Genomic DNA, 14741 nt, shown 5'->3' with positions numbered 1-14741 from the left:
CCAGGCTCAGGTCACCTCTGATCTCAGGGCTCCGTCCAAGTGCCTCCCAGCCACCCTGCAGTGCTGCGACGGTGGCCGCCCCCATCGTACCCGGTCAGCAGGAGAGGTTGGGGCTGCTCCACCCGGGGCCCTTTCCTGCCCAGGGGTTCCATTAGCTTCGTAAGAAAAGGCACCGGGGCCCCGCGTGTGTTCAGCAAAGCGTGAGGCCCGTTGCGTCCCCAGAGCCTGGTCTTGCTGGCGTGCAGGGCACTCCTGACCCGCACTGGTGCTGAGGGCTTTTCCCTGGAGGGAGCTCACCCTGCCTGGCTTCAAAGACGACAGGTGGGCTCTGGGGAGATGTCAGGGACCTCTCCCCAGCTGGGGCTTCTGAGGACCCCATGGCCTTCAAGATGTCCGCTTTCTGTCCTCTGTCCTCCCTAGGGTAGACCCTACTCCTCTCCCCTGAGGAAGTCCTGACTCCATGGGCAGTGACAGCTTCAGGCATGGCCCTGGTAAGGGCTGCGTGTGGCTGATGGATGCTGTGGGAGGCCTGGCCACCCTGACTAGGGGGTAGTGGGGGCTCCAGGCGGCCCACAGCTGGCAGCCAAACAGACGTTCCCCAGACAGAACAGGCTGCAGGCCGATGCCTGGTCGGGTTTCAGTCTGGAGTAGGGGAGGGTGGAAGGGAGACCTCAGGCATCTGGCCACCTTGGACATCAGGGAGGCCTCAGGCAGCGGGTCATGGGGTCGCAGAGGACAGGCTGCCCCTCCCCAGGGAGTGGGCGGAGGGATGGGCAGTCTGAGAGGGCTGTCCCCTAGAGCCTCTGAAGAAGACGCTGGGACCACAGACCCCACGCCTGCACCCTGCCTGCTCTGAGGTCCGGGCCCCACTCAGGGCCACCCTCCACTTGTGGTCCAGCCCATCTTGCGCCTGCCCATGGGAGGTGCTGACTGATGCTGTGTGGTCCTTGAAGGACAGGACAGGCCTGGCACAGCCTAGCCTCTGCGTCCTGGGCTCTGGACTTTGTCATGCTGTGGCCATATTGGATGCCAGGCTGGCCAGGGGGACCCCAAGGAGTCAGGACAGACCCATCTCCTGCCTATCGGGCCCCGGCCACCCCCGGGCCAATAGCCTGGAGCTCAGACCCCTCGGTCTTTCCCTAGCCTTCCTCAGGGACTGCCTAGAGCCCCTGCTTTCTCCCCTGCGACCTCCAGACCCTTCCCCCTTGGCCGTCCAGTCCCGAGAGCCTTGCTCCCGCCCCCACGCCCCTCTGTTCCTGCGGTCTGTAGCCTGAGCCTACTGGGGCCCTGCCCTGTGGACGCCTGACCTGTGTTCCTGGCTGTCTCTTGCCTGGCCCTGCCCCGTGGACTCCTGTGGCTGTGGCTCCTGTCCCTCCACCAGCCACACGGCCATTCCGATGCCGTTTCCCGCATCTCTGTCACGGCAGCACAGGTCCGTGCCCTGCGCCGGCTCCCTCATCGCGTGTGCACCTCCACACTTCCAAGAACAAAATTGCGTTCTCCTCCCCTCCGCGTGCTGGAGGCCTGGGAGCACAGAGGCCCCTGTGCTTCACGGACTTGAGGCAGGAGGCAGGCAGAGGCGCCCAAGGCGTGAGTGTGACCAGCAGGACACAGGGCGGGACTCGGCTTCTGACAGTGGTCCGCCCCGGCCAAGCACCTGAAAGATGGGGGGCCCTTCACCCCAGGCTCACTGGCCAGGAGGCTCGAAGGGCTGGGTGGGGCCTGTGGGAGGTGGGGATGCCGCTATGTGGGCCCCATCTCACCTGTCCTGCACCGGTCACCTGCACACCATTGCACCATGGGGGCTCCAGGCCCAGGAAGAGACAGACACACATGCATCAGGAGGCTCCTCGGGGCCAGCGGGCTTCTGGGCAGTGCCCTTGCAGGGGTGGGGCAGGGGCATGGAGTCTGAGGGGCAGGGCGACCGAGGGGGCCCAGGGAGAAGGAGCCCTGAGTGGCAGCTGTCTCACCAGGGAGGGGCCGCAGCTGGGGCTTCCTGGCTGCTCCACTGCCGCCCTTCATGTGGGCAAGACCAGGTCCCATGCCCTTGGCCACCACAGGAAGGTCGTGGGGCAGCCCGTGCGGCAGGGATGGGAATGGGGATGAGCGCCCGTCCCCGGCTCTGTCCTGGGCTCCTGTGGGTGTGGGTTGTGGGGGTGGGGTTGCAGCTCAGGAGTCAGCGGAGGGGACCCAGCTGTGTCCTCAGGGTGGCCCCCAGGCCAGGCCCTTTGGGTACGAGACAGTGGTGCCCAGGGGAGGCTCAGCATGGTGGGGCAGGGTGTGGGCATGGGGCCAGGCCCATAGTCCTCCCTGGCCCTGTCCGGGTGGTGATAAGCTGCTTCCCTGTAAAGCCCGGCTAACTTGAAAGGGCTGCCCAGGCTCCAACACCCCCGGGTGTGACCCGCCCCACCCGGCCCTCCTGGCTTCAAAGGGGTGCCCGCAAGCCGCCTGCAGCTGTCCGGGGGGTGCCTGTGCCTGCTGCCAGGGACAGGGTGGCAACGTGAGGCAGAGATAGGGGGATGTGGGCAGCCCCCGCTATGGGCCCGTGTGTCAGAGGACCTGGCCAGAGATCACAGCCTTGTCCCAGGCCTGGGCTGGGGGCCGGGGGACCGGGTCGAGAATGTGGGACGAGGAGCACAGATGGGGGCACAAGCCAGGAAGAGGGGTGCAGGCCGTGTGCTCGGGGTGCATGATGGGACTCCCTGCGCAGCAGAGATCCGGCCCTGGGACACAAGGCTCCAGGATGCAGGGGCCAGCCAAGCTGCCCCAAGCCTCCCTGGGGCATTGTGTGGGCCTGGGACCTGCTGCGGGGCTGGGGTTTGCCAGGGGTCCCCCAGGATTCGAACATGGGAGCACCTCCTGGAGGCAGAGGCAGGGAGGCTGCAGGGCCAGGTGTGTGGGGCACTGGGCCGCTCGGGCTGGGCTGGGACATGGGGAGCAGTTCCCCTCCCGTGGCTGGAGCCGGCTTCTGGTAGGAGAAGCTTCCAGATGTCCCGGGGGACAAGAGTGCTCGGTGGAACCACACTGGGTGAGGCGAGGCAGGGACGCAGTGGGCGGGGCCTGGTGGTCTCAGGCCCTCTGTGCCCTGTGCTGGCCTCACAGTGTGCATGGCCCAGGCGGCTGCCCGGGTTGGGAAAGCTGGGGAAGGGGCTCTCCTGGGGCCTGGTGGGGCCTGGCGGGTCCTGGGTCTCAGCCACAGGAGACCCAGGCCTGCGTTCCAGGGCTCTGGGTTGCCGATGAATTTTAGGCTTGCATTGCCGTGCCTGAGGAGAGACGCCTGTCCCTGAGAAGCACTGGCTCTGCCCAGGGGCCGCACTTGCCACCGTTGGCCTCCTTGGCTGGGCCTGTCTCTCCCTTGCCTCCTGCCTTGGGAGGAGTGTGGCCAGCGAGGAGGGGCAGGTGGGCCCCGCCACTGCGCTGCATGCTGGGCCTGAGTGGGTGTGGCCAAGGCTGGGGCTCCCTGTGGCCTCCTGAAGCAGAGGCAGCCTCAGCCCCGGGGGAGGGTTTCCCATTCCCTACTGCAGCCTTGGGCAGTAGCCCAGGTGGGTCTAGGGTCTGGGCCCACCTCTGGCCTCGTGACCCAGGCCAGCCTTGATGCACTCGGGAGGTGGGGGTGCCACTCTGTACGTCCCAATCGTGCCTGTTCTACACCGGTCACCTGCAAAGCCTGCTGCTCCCCTGTCCCCCCATCCCCCAGTGCCACCCACAGAGCCACCCTCGAGCCACACAGGCTGGTCAGGCAGCCTCCTTGTGACCTGTGCCCAGGTTCCTCCTGGTCAGCCCCTTCCCCAGCCGCCTGGTCACTGCCTGACTGTGTGCCGCTCCTCAGCAGTCCTGACCCCATGGGCAGCTCTGTCCTCAAGCAGCAGCTCCACTCACTAGACCCAACCAGGGCAGACAGAGGTCCTCCTAATTCAAGCCCCCCAGGGCACCCCAGCTCTCTAAAATCCTTGCCTGGGCTCCAAGGCCCCCAGACCCGGGTTCCTGGGCTCGCGGGTCTGTGCAGGGGCAGGGGCCGCCCACTCAGGCAGTTTGATTCAGTGACTGGGGAGAAGGGGGGGCCGGTGGCTGTAGGGTGGGCTGGGGGCCCCTGGAGCAGCTGCCATGCTCTGAGACTTCCTTGTCCCCATGGCAGTGCTGGGGCAGCCGGGCTTGGCACGCAGCACCCAACACGGTGGAGAGAGTGCTTGACCTGGGGTCAAAAGGTGACCTCTCTGGCCCCCTCACCCTGAACCCCTGCCTGGGGGCTGAATTTGGGGGTCCTGCTGGGAGTGTGAGTCCTGAGCACAGTGGGGCACTCGGGGTGGCTCCTGCAGCCTGAGAGATGGGGACCAGTGGGCGCCCAGGGACATCCAGCCCTGCAGGACCCTGTGATGGACGCCAGGTCCCGCCTGTCTCCCCGTGCCCCCGTGCTGGTGTGTGGACTGCAGCAGAAACTCCCTGGTGTCCAGCAGAAAGACCGGGACTTGGAGGCTGGCCAGAGTGTCATTTTATTCTCTTTAACAGGAGGTCTGGCCACCAGTCCTGGCCTCTGGCGATTCGGCCAGGACCATGGCCCACAGAAGGGGTGGTGAAGCTCCACTCTCCACAGAGGGACCCAGGGATCCTGAAAAGGCCTCAGATGCCCTGAGACCCCTGAGGAAGGCAGGGCCAGCAGAGTGGGCACGGCCGTCCTGGGAGCCCAGGGCCCAGCTGCTAGGAACCGGGAGCCAGGGGCTGCCCCGCGACAGCCCTGGACGTGCCCTGCTGGGCATGCAGGCCGGCCCGGATTCTGTGGCCGAGGCCGTCAGCGTGTGAAAGCCACAGACACAGGCGGGCCCAGAGTGCCTGTCCACCCCGAGGCGCCTGCCCTGGCCTGGCCTCTCCTGGGTGTCGGAAGACCTTCATCCATGCCCCCGCCCTGTGCCCGCTCAGTGGGCTAAGCACGCAGGGTGTGGTTCTGAGGGGCGACCCCACCAGCCTGCTTGGGCCCCAGCGTCTTCTCAGTGTCTGCCTCCCGTGAAACCTTCCACTCTGAAGGAGCACAGTAGGTTGGTTGCCGGGCCAGGCCCAGGGCACAGTGGCTGCTGGGGGCTGAGGCAGCTCCTGGAGTGTGTCCTCTGGGAAGGTGCTGTCTGCCTCAGGGGTGGGCGCAGCCGTGTCCCTTGTACACGGGCGTCAGATGTGGTGGGAGAGCCAGGGGGAGGGAACTTTGGGACCAGCTAAGGGCGAGATGCCCAGTCCGGGGCCCCCAGGTGAGGGCCGTGGGAGGAGGAGCCAAGGCAGCTGCAGCCCCGCCTGCTCTCTGTGGCAGCCGCATCTGGCCCAGCCAGCAGGTGGTGACAGCTGCCAGCAGCTGGCTGGGCGAGGGCTGGCCTGAGTCCGGGGTAGTGGTGGAGGCGGGGCTGTGTGTCTGGATCCTCCAGGAGCCCCTGGAGTTACAGCAGGTAGGCGGTGGTCCAGGGAAGGGAGGACCACCTACCCCGAGCCCTGAAAGACCTTTGGAGACAGCAGCCCAGAGCGCCGGGGACCGGTGGGAATCGGCCCTGATGCCATGTGGGGCTGGGGACTCCAGGAGGCTCCGTCTGCCTCTGGGGGCTCCCGGTGTCTGGGGGCTCCCCTGGTGGGGAGTAGAGCTGCAGAGGGCAGAAGAATGAGGGTCACTGGCTAGAGTTGGGTCCTAGCCTCTCCCTAAGGCGCAGGTCTTTGCTAGAAAGCAGCGGCCCCGTGGTGGGGCCAGGCCAGGTGGGCTGCAGCTGGGAGGCCCTGGGAAGGAGAGGCCACAGGCTTGCTGGGGAGAACTCAGCAGAGCCCACCCTAACCTTGACTTTCCTGGAAGCGTCCAGGGTCTCCAGCAAGTAGCTCCTCCCACACCTAGACTAGGGTGAGAGAGGGGTGCAGGGATGAGGACCGTGGCCTCCTCGTCCTCCAGCCCCCACCCACCTGTGCCCAGCTGCATCTCAGCAGCTGTTTTGGGACCGCCTACCCGGGTTAGCCCTGGCACTAGCTTCTCCTTGGCTGGGATGCCTCACCCCCAGCACCCTGGGGAACAGGTAGGGTGGGTGGGTTTGTGCCTGGGACCCCAGGGGTGCCTGGCTTCAGGCAGCACCAGCTGTGGAGGGTAGACCACCTTTGCTGTGGCAAGACCAGCTGGACCCCTCTCCGGCCCTGCTCCGGGGCCACCTGCCATCTGTGAGCCTCCTTGAGGAATGGGCATCGGGCCGGACACCTTCTGTGGTCCCCTCACAATGCAGCCTGCTCCCGGCCTGAGCTCTGACTCTCTGATGTGTGGCAGGGAGGTGGAGCATCCCAAGGGTGGCCACCCCCACTCCCTCCTGGCCCCAGGCTGCAGGGAGCGAGGACCCCAGACTCCATCTCATTGTGCAGTGTGGCCTGGTCAGTGCCCTGAGCAGCTCCCCACTCATGGTGCACCTGAGCCAAATCCTCTGGGGCCAGGCGGCCTCTCTGCACTGTCAGACCCCAGGCAACCACCTTGCCCCTCTGGCCCTCGGTGTCCTCATCTGTGACAGGGAGGAGCCATTGGCGACTGAGTGGATGGGAGGTGAGTCCAAGTCGCCCCGGAGCCCGCAGAGCTCGGGCCGGGCCCAGGCTCGGGGAGGGGTGGGGCGGTCAGGGTGGCGCCGGCCTTCATAGAGGCAAATTCCTTCTCTGTTCACAGCTTTTTCCTCCGTTTTTTTTCCTCTTTTTTTCCTACACCATTCCTTCCTGGAGCCCCTCCAAGACAATCGGCACCCGGCTCCACTTGGCGGCCACAAAGCCTCTTTGACGGCCCAGGCTCCAACAGCGGGCGGCGGGGGTGGAGGCTGGGGCAGCAGACGCTGGAGGCCGGCAGGGCCCCAGCTGGGTCCGGCTGGGTGGGACGGGACAGAGGGGGTCTTCTGCTGGGGCTGGTGAGGCCTGAATCAGCCCTGGGGGTGTTGGGTGGGGGTGTCTCTTGTACACGGGTGTCAGACCCAGACTTCCCTGCCAAAGGCTCTGCCCAGATGAGCCTGCTGTGAAATCGGTGCTCCCTGCCCGGCCAGCTGGGAGCTGCGTGCCCAGAACTCAGCACCTCCCAGCTCCTCTGGTGGAAGAACAAATGGCTAGGGCCCGCTCGGGGCCATCCCTTGTGCCCCAGGTAGTTTTGGGACAGGCTTACCTCACCAGCACCTCCTGGCCCAAGGCCTTGGGGCATCGTTCCCCTGACCCTGCGTCTGTCCTCAGAACTGGGTTCTGAGTGTGGGCGTCCAGCCAGCCAGGGACCAGGCCTTGCTGGGGGCCCAGGCCCACCTGGGACGGAATGGTGCTTGCCATGGAGGATGGTGCTTGCTCATGGGTTGCCTGTCTGCCTCCAAGGGCTTGGGTGGGCTTGCAAACAGTGGTGCTCATTAAATGCTTGGTTGGGGCCGGGCACGGTGGCTCACGCCTGTAATCCCAGCACTTTGGGAGGCTGAGGTGGGCTGATCACGAGATCAGGAGATCGAGACCATCCTGGCTAACACGGTGAAACCCCGTCTCTACTAAAAATACAAAAAATTAGCCGGCCGTGGTGGCATGTGCCTGTAATTCCAGCTACTCAAGAAGCTGAGGTAGGAGAATCGCTTGAACCCAGGAGGTGTACGTTGCAGTGAGCCGAGATCGAGCCACTGTACTCCAGCCTGGGCGACAGAGGGAGACTCTGTCTCAAAAAAAAAAAAAAAAAAAAAGCTTGGTTGGAGGAGCTGCTGAACTTACGCTGTTGAGGCCTGTGGTGCAGGGCAGTGTTGGTGAGGCTTGGCCACTCTCCCCTCCTGGGAGCAGAAACCGGGCTCCCTTTGACTTCCCAAAGCCAACCCTGCACATGGGCACCCCAGGGGCCTAGGGTCAGGGTGGCCTGGCCACAGAGGGACAGCAGAGCCACTCGTTCCTGGCCTGGCACAGTAGATGGGCAGTGGCAGACATTGCCAGACACAGGGGTGGGGGTGCAGGCAGGGTGGGGGTGCAGGCAGCGTGGGCCAGGGCCAGACACCCTTGAGCCAGGGGTTATGCCACCAAGGGGCCGCACAGAGGGAGGTGCCCGTGGGCATAGGCGAGAGGCCGGCCGCTGCCCTGGACCACGGGAAAGAGCCGTGGTCCACGCAGCATAGGACTGGTGGCTGGGCTCCTGGCCTGTGGTCAGTGCTGCATGCCATCCCGGCTGTCAGGGCTTACGAGGGTCGGTCTGGCCAGGGGAGCCTTACTTGGCTGGAAGCACAAACGCTGTCTGCAGAGCCCTGCTGGGGCAGCAACCAGGCGGAGTGAGCATCGGGCCGGGGCAGCGATTGGCCCCAGAGTGAGGCACAATCCAGCCTTTGTTCCGAGGCAGCCCGGCCTGCAGGCCAAGAGGAAACGAGAGGCGCGCCAGGCAGCACCCCCGCCCGCCGGGCAGCACTCGGCCGCCAGGGCCTGGCCCTGCAGAGGAGCTGCGGGGGCCCCACTCCGGAGAAGCAGGCACGGCCTCAGGCTGGCATCGGGACGTGGGTCCTGGAGCACAGCCCCGGGGCCATCCTGCCAGGAGTACGGAAGGTTCTGGAATTTGGAAGGCCGTGCAAGGCCTGGGGTGGGGTGGGCCCAGGGAGCCCCCCCAGGGGAAGAGACAGTGCTGGGCCCACTGAGGGGCCCTGAGAGGGTGGCCCTGGGTGAGGGTCCCAACTGTGTGGGTCGGGAAGCTCCATCCCCAGCTGCTCCCCCAGCCGGTGACCCAGCCTCCCACCCCAGGAGGCTCTGACACCCCTCCCTCCACCCCACACCCTCCCGGCCCTCCCCTTCCCTGCCCCGGCCCTCACTCCTCCTCCACCCTCCCTGCGCCTCCCCCACCATGCCCCGGCTGTGCGCTGACCTTTTGGGTAACTGTGCTGGGGCACCCATGGGGGATTGGCCTGGCCTAAATCTGCAGGGTGCGTGTGGCCACAGCTGCATGTGCCTGGTGCCGGCTGCAGGCAGGTCTGAGGTGCAGGTCCGCACAGACCCAGCTCCCCAGTCAGCAGCCCACATTCCTCTGCCCTCTCGCCCCTCTGGGCCCAGCCCTTTCCTGGCTGTACTGGAAGGCAGGGTCAACACAGTGCCCAGCCCGGCGGTCTGCAGGGCTCTGCTCTTCTTGCCATTCCCCAGGGCCCCCAGATGTGGCAGAGGGGTCTGCCACACACAGCGCAGCTCCCCTGTCCCTCCGCCCTCACTGCAAAAGGGCAACCACGCAGGCAGCTCTGCAGGGGTCTGTCCCCGGCCACCTCAGAGTCCCACCCTCTGCCCCGATGGGGGTACTGGTGCTTGCTCGTGTGTGTGGGGTGTGCATTGAGACCCTGTCTGCCCCTTTCCTTCACACCCCTTCCCTGGTGAGGCTGGGGCCAGGGAATTCGGCGGCTGGGGATCAGGTGCCAGTGCTCCCTGGCTGGCAGCTGCCCTGGACCCCACACCCCACAGGCTACCTGAGGGGTCTCCTGGCCCAGGGCTGAGCGGGGACAGCTGGGAGGCCCTTCTCAGGAGGCATTTCAGCCTCCCCTGTGCCCAGCGGAAAGGTGGTCCCTGCACCCCCACACTGGGCCAGATCTTTATCTCGGCCTCGGCTCCTTGCCAGCCAACTCGGCTGCAGGGGCCTGGCCGTGACCCCTGTAGACAGAGGTCCCCACGGAAGCCTGGACTCCCAGGGGGCACACCTGGCTTTCCCGTCGGCAGCCACGCGCTCCTGCGCAGGCCCTGGGCTCAGCCCTCAGTTGTGCTGGACAGCTGGAGACAGCCCCCCATGAAAGGGAGGGTCCTGGGAGGGGCAGCGGGGCCTGGTGGGGGCTGGGGGTTGTCACTATGCTCCTGAAGTGGTGCCAGGCAGACAGGGGCCGTCCGACTCCCAGGACTGACGCGTGGGCCAGAGTGGAGCCCCCAGGGCTGAGGGTCCCTGCCCGGGGGGGCAACGGGGCTGCTGTGGAGCCTCTCCAGTGGGGCCTCAGCCTCGGCCGCCCAGCATGGAGGGACTGAAGGCCTGGGGCCCAGTGAGCCGGAGAGAGTAGGGCCCCTAAGGTCTGGGACCCCAGCTCCCTGCCTGAGGGAGGGGGAGGGTCTGCCCAGGCCCGAATGGCCTGACCTCCTGGCTATGAGTGTGCACACATGGGAGTGTGTGGCCCTGGAGGGCAGCTGTCCCCGACCAGGCTCCTGCAGGCAGCCCTGAGGCCTGGGCCGAGGTGCGAGTGGCTGCTGCTACACACCTGGGGGACCGCGCAGCAGAGCCCTCCCCAGGCCCCGCCCGCCCCTGGTTTCAGCAGCACCCCCGGCCCGCCTGGCTGCCCTGGGTCCCTGAGGCCTCCTCCTGACCACCCCCGCCCCCCCACAGCCCAGGCCTTGTACCACAGCCAGCCTGGGCGGCCTGGCTGGGAGACCCCAGGGCTGGGGGTCCCGGCCCACCCCCCTCCCCTGCGATGCTTCCCCACTCAGTCTGTGCCGGCTGGAGCTTCTGTGACATCACTTGGCGAGGGGCCTGAGCTTGCAGCCCTGGCTCTGCCAGGATCACCGAGTCCCCATGACAGGCCTACTTCCTGTGACCCCAGACGAGGCCCCAGCCCACCCTCTGCCCTGGCACCCCAAGGCAGAGCCAAGCTGAGTCGGGTGCAGACCCCGGTGGCCGCCGACTAACAGGTGACCCTCCTGGGCTGTGGGAGGGCTGACAATGCCCCCCTTCACTACCTGGCAGGAAGGGCCAGGGGTGCTACACACTCAGGATAAAGAGGATCTGCAGAGAAGGTGCCAGGAAAGCCCCTGCCCACTCCGAGCTGGTCCTACAACCCGTCCACAGACACTGCCTACTTTAAAGGAGGTCCCCGTGGCATCGGCCAAGGGTGAGTCAAGATGGCTGAGCTGCCAGGGTGGGGCTGTACGGAGGGACCTCCTGTCCCTGACACCCCACGGAGGCCAGGGGGCAGTGGTTTTTCTCTGGCGGGAATAGATGGAGAGCTGGGAACTTTCATGCCACAGAATCTTAAATACTTCCCAAGGTCAGGGCCATGGCAACCAGGGTGGCAGGCTGGTGTCAGGCCCCACCAGACAGCTTGACCCGCCCTCCCTGGGGCCGCCTGCCCGCCTGCCCCAGCAGCCCCACCTGCTCCCAGGGTGCGTGTCAGCTCAGGCGGGGGCAGTAGCCCTGCTGGGTCAGGGAGGGGCCTCAGCTTCCGCATGGGGCTGGCCCGGGAGCTGGACAGGCGGACGCTATGGGGCACAACCCCCAGGAAAGCTTCTCTGATATTCCTATTTTTTTCTTGAGAGAGAGTCTCGCTCTGTCCCCCAGGCTGGAGTGCAGTGGCACAATCTCGGCTCACTGCAACCTCCGCCTCCCGGGTTCAAGCGATTCCCCTGCCTCAGCCTCCTGAGTAGCTAGGCACGCACCACCACGCCCGGCTAATTTTTGTATTTTTAATAGAAACGGGGTTTTGCCATGTTGGCCAGGATGGTCTTAAACTCCTGACCTCAGGTGATCCACCCGCCTCGGCTTCCCAAAGCGCTGGGATTCCAGGCGTGAGCCCTGCACCCGGGCCTTCTCTGATGTTCTGCCCAGCAGTGTAGCTGAGGTCTCAAAGGGCCCCCATTTATTTGAACTTCTCCACAAACATCCACAAAGCACTGGGCACGCTGCCTTCGGGAAGCTCTTCCCGGGTATCAGGAGAGGCTGCGGTCACAGCTGTTGTCTTCTGTGTTTGTTGGTGAAGCTGGTGGCAGGGTGATGTCCTCCTGCCAGGACGATGAGCAGTCACAGGTTCACCCAGCCTGTTGGGCGCAGCCCCTCCGAGGTGGGAAGGTCACAGCGGCTGCCCCAGGACTGTGGGAGCAATGGGGTCCCACCACGTCGGGCAGCACCTGGGCCCACGGACCCCAGAGGCAACCTCACTCCTGCTGGCTTCGTCCAGGGTGTGTCGGCCACGAGGGCCCCGTGGAGGGGAAGGGTCTGCCCTGTGGTTGCCGGGTTGTCTGTGGCACCTGGGGGGCAGAGGGGCCTGGCTGTGTGAGGCCAAGCTGCCCTTGATTTGAGTGAACACCCCTGAGACAGAGCCTACCCGGCCATGGCAGGGGGTCTTCAGGGCCTTCGGCCTCCCCCTTGCGCCCTTGTCTGCCCTGGGCAGCTGCCCTCAGCCTCTCCTGCACACTGGTCTGAAGGCTTCAGGTGTGTGTGGGGGTGGCGGGTGCTGGGCCGGGGCCGCAGGAGCTGGCCAGGCTTGGCCCTGAGTAAAGCCCTGGCCCCAGGCGTGGCGGCGGTGGTGGGGGCGGGCCTCTGTGTGAGCGGGAGTGGTTCTGGGCTCATGTTACATTTTCCGCTGGAAAAACAGCCCCATTTTGAATGTTGGCTCTGAGCTTTTAAAAACTGCAAATATATCCAGTTTCCCAAACGAGTGCTCACCAGGCCAATGCGGTCATTCCCGCTGGCCCTGCGGAGGGGGGGCGCCCGGCCCGGTGGGAGTGAGGGGCTGGGGGCCTTGGGAGGGGAGGGCTGGTGCTACAGTTCTGGGGAGCAGCCCCGTTGTCACAGCCTAGGGACACTGGGCCCCTGCCACCTAGATGGGCAATTGGGGCCCAAGCCCAGGTCCAGGGAGATGGGGAAACTGAGGTCCTTTTGGCCTGGAGCCTGTGGGCCTGTCACCGAGGAACCCTCGGTCCTGAAATGGGCAGCACCTGGCCGCGGCAGGCTGCAGCCCACACCAAGGTCAGGAAGCCCGGCTGTGGGAGGCCTCATCTCCCAGGTGCACCCAGGTTCTGCGTTCCTGCCGCTCCCTCAGGCACCTCTCCAGCCTGGCAGGGCCTCACTGGCAGGAGGCGAGGGAGCCCGGTGCAGACCCAGGCTTCCGGGCTCTGAGTCCTGACTTGGGTCTGAGGCTTCAGGATCCCTTTTCTGCAAAGGTGTCACCTGGTGCTGTAGTTGTGTGTGGGGCTGGGGTTTCATGTGTGTGTGTGTGTACATGTGTGTGCACACATGCATGTGTGCATGAGTGGGGATGTACACGTTTACTGGGGTTTCCATGCACGTGAGTCTGTGCACACTTGAGCAAGTACACATGTGGGTGCCCGTGTGTGTGTGTGTGCATGGTGTGTGTGTTCATGTGTGTGTGTCCCTCACTTCCCTACTGCCTAGGGTCAGGGCAGTGCTCAGGGTCCCAGCACCTCTTGAACAATGGGGCGACCAGGACTCCAGAGGGGCACGTGGCAAGGGAGTCCCAGGCTGCCTCCGTCTGTCCACCCAGGCAGGGCGGGCTGCAGAGGGTGCTGGCGGGCAGGCTCCTGGTTGGCCTAATGCCCCTGGGGAGCAGGCTCACAAAGGTGCCGTGCACTCTTCCCGCTGTGCCAAAGCTTTGGGGCCTGTAGGGATGTCCCTGCCATACTCCCCAAGCTGGGGTCAGGGCCCGTGCCCACCGCCCAGCACAGGCCTCCTGCTGGCTGGCTGGCTGCTCTCCTTGGAGGGCAGAGAGCATTCTTCAGAGTGGCATGGTTGCCAGACCAAATGACAAAAGTGCCCACGGGGTAGGCCAGAGACCCCAGGCCCGCAGCCCGGCTGCACCCCCAGGTTCACAGCAGACACTTTAACGCCAAAAACATCTGGAAATTGTTCCAAGGACTGGATTCCAGCCTTCGCCTTTGGAAGCTCAGCTGCCCCTGTGGAGGGTGGGAGGGCTGCTGGTCCGCAGGGCTGGAGCTGGGGCCATGAGTTCCATGAGCAATTCAGCCTCATGGGTGGCAGGCCCACAGCCACCGCAGGGCTGGCAGCCCCCGCTCCCCTCCCGCTGCTCCTGCCTGCTGGCACTGGCCACTCGAGCCGCTGTGCCTCTGAGTGTGGCTCCTCTGATGGCCAGTCTTGAGGTGGTGAGGGTGGTCATTCTAGAACTGTGTGTCCATGTGTGTCGGTGCACATGTGTGCACGTAGGTGTGTACGTGTGTGTGCTTAGCTGAGGCTGCACCCCCAGGGGGAGGAGCTGGCGAGTGCACACACACACACACACACACACACACCCCTACATGTGTGTGCTGGCGCATCTCAGCTCCTCCCCAGGGGGTGCAGCCTCAGCTAAGCCACCTCCCCCAGCCCCACTGGAGCAGGCAAGGAACCACGGAGGGGACCCCAGGGGGTGACCCCAGCCCCTGGGGGTCATGTGAATGGGGCTCCACCCAGGCCAGGAATCCGGCAGCACTTTTGTTCCTTTTCACAAAAGGCGAGCACGACGCCCCGTCTTGCTCACCGCTCAGTGAGCGTTACAAACGCTTGCCAACACACACCTCCCTTGGCGCTGCCCGGCTGCAGCCAGCCAGGAGTGTCCGTCGGCTTCCCCAGCTCCACTCCGCAAAGAAAACAAACTCAACAGCAAGGATGTTCTCCTTGAATGCTCTGGGCCGTGCTCTGGAATCAGCAGCCAGCCTGTCCTCAAAGGGGTCTTGGCTCAGAAACATCCTATCGTGCATCGTTTTCTGCCAAGCTTCAGTCTAAGATGTAAAAGTGGAGAAACCAGAAGCACTGGAAGTGAAAATAAAATAAAGAGAGACATCCCGTGCGGGAGGAAAGGAAGAGAAGCGACCAGCACAGCGGGCAGGAGGGACACTCGTGCCGCCACACTCCCGCAAGCCCTACCTCCCCTGGGGGCCCCCGCCCACCAGGCCACACTCCCCTGCTGGCTGGGAACATGGACCTGCACCTGGGGCCAGAAGGAGCTGAGCAGCCACCAAAGACCACCGTCCTCCAAACCGTCCTCCAAGTCCAGGGTACTGCTGCTCTCCCCAGCGCCCTC

Source organism: Nomascus leucogenys, chromosome 20, assembly GCF_006542625.1.
Source record: "Nomascus leucogenys isolate Asia chromosome 20, Asia_NLE_v1, whole genome shotgun sequence".
In the NCBI taxonomy this organism is placed as follows: Eukaryota; Metazoa; Chordata; class Mammalia; order Primates; family Hylobatidae; genus Nomascus; species Nomascus leucogenys.
This window is presented reverse-complemented; position numbering follows the sequence as displayed.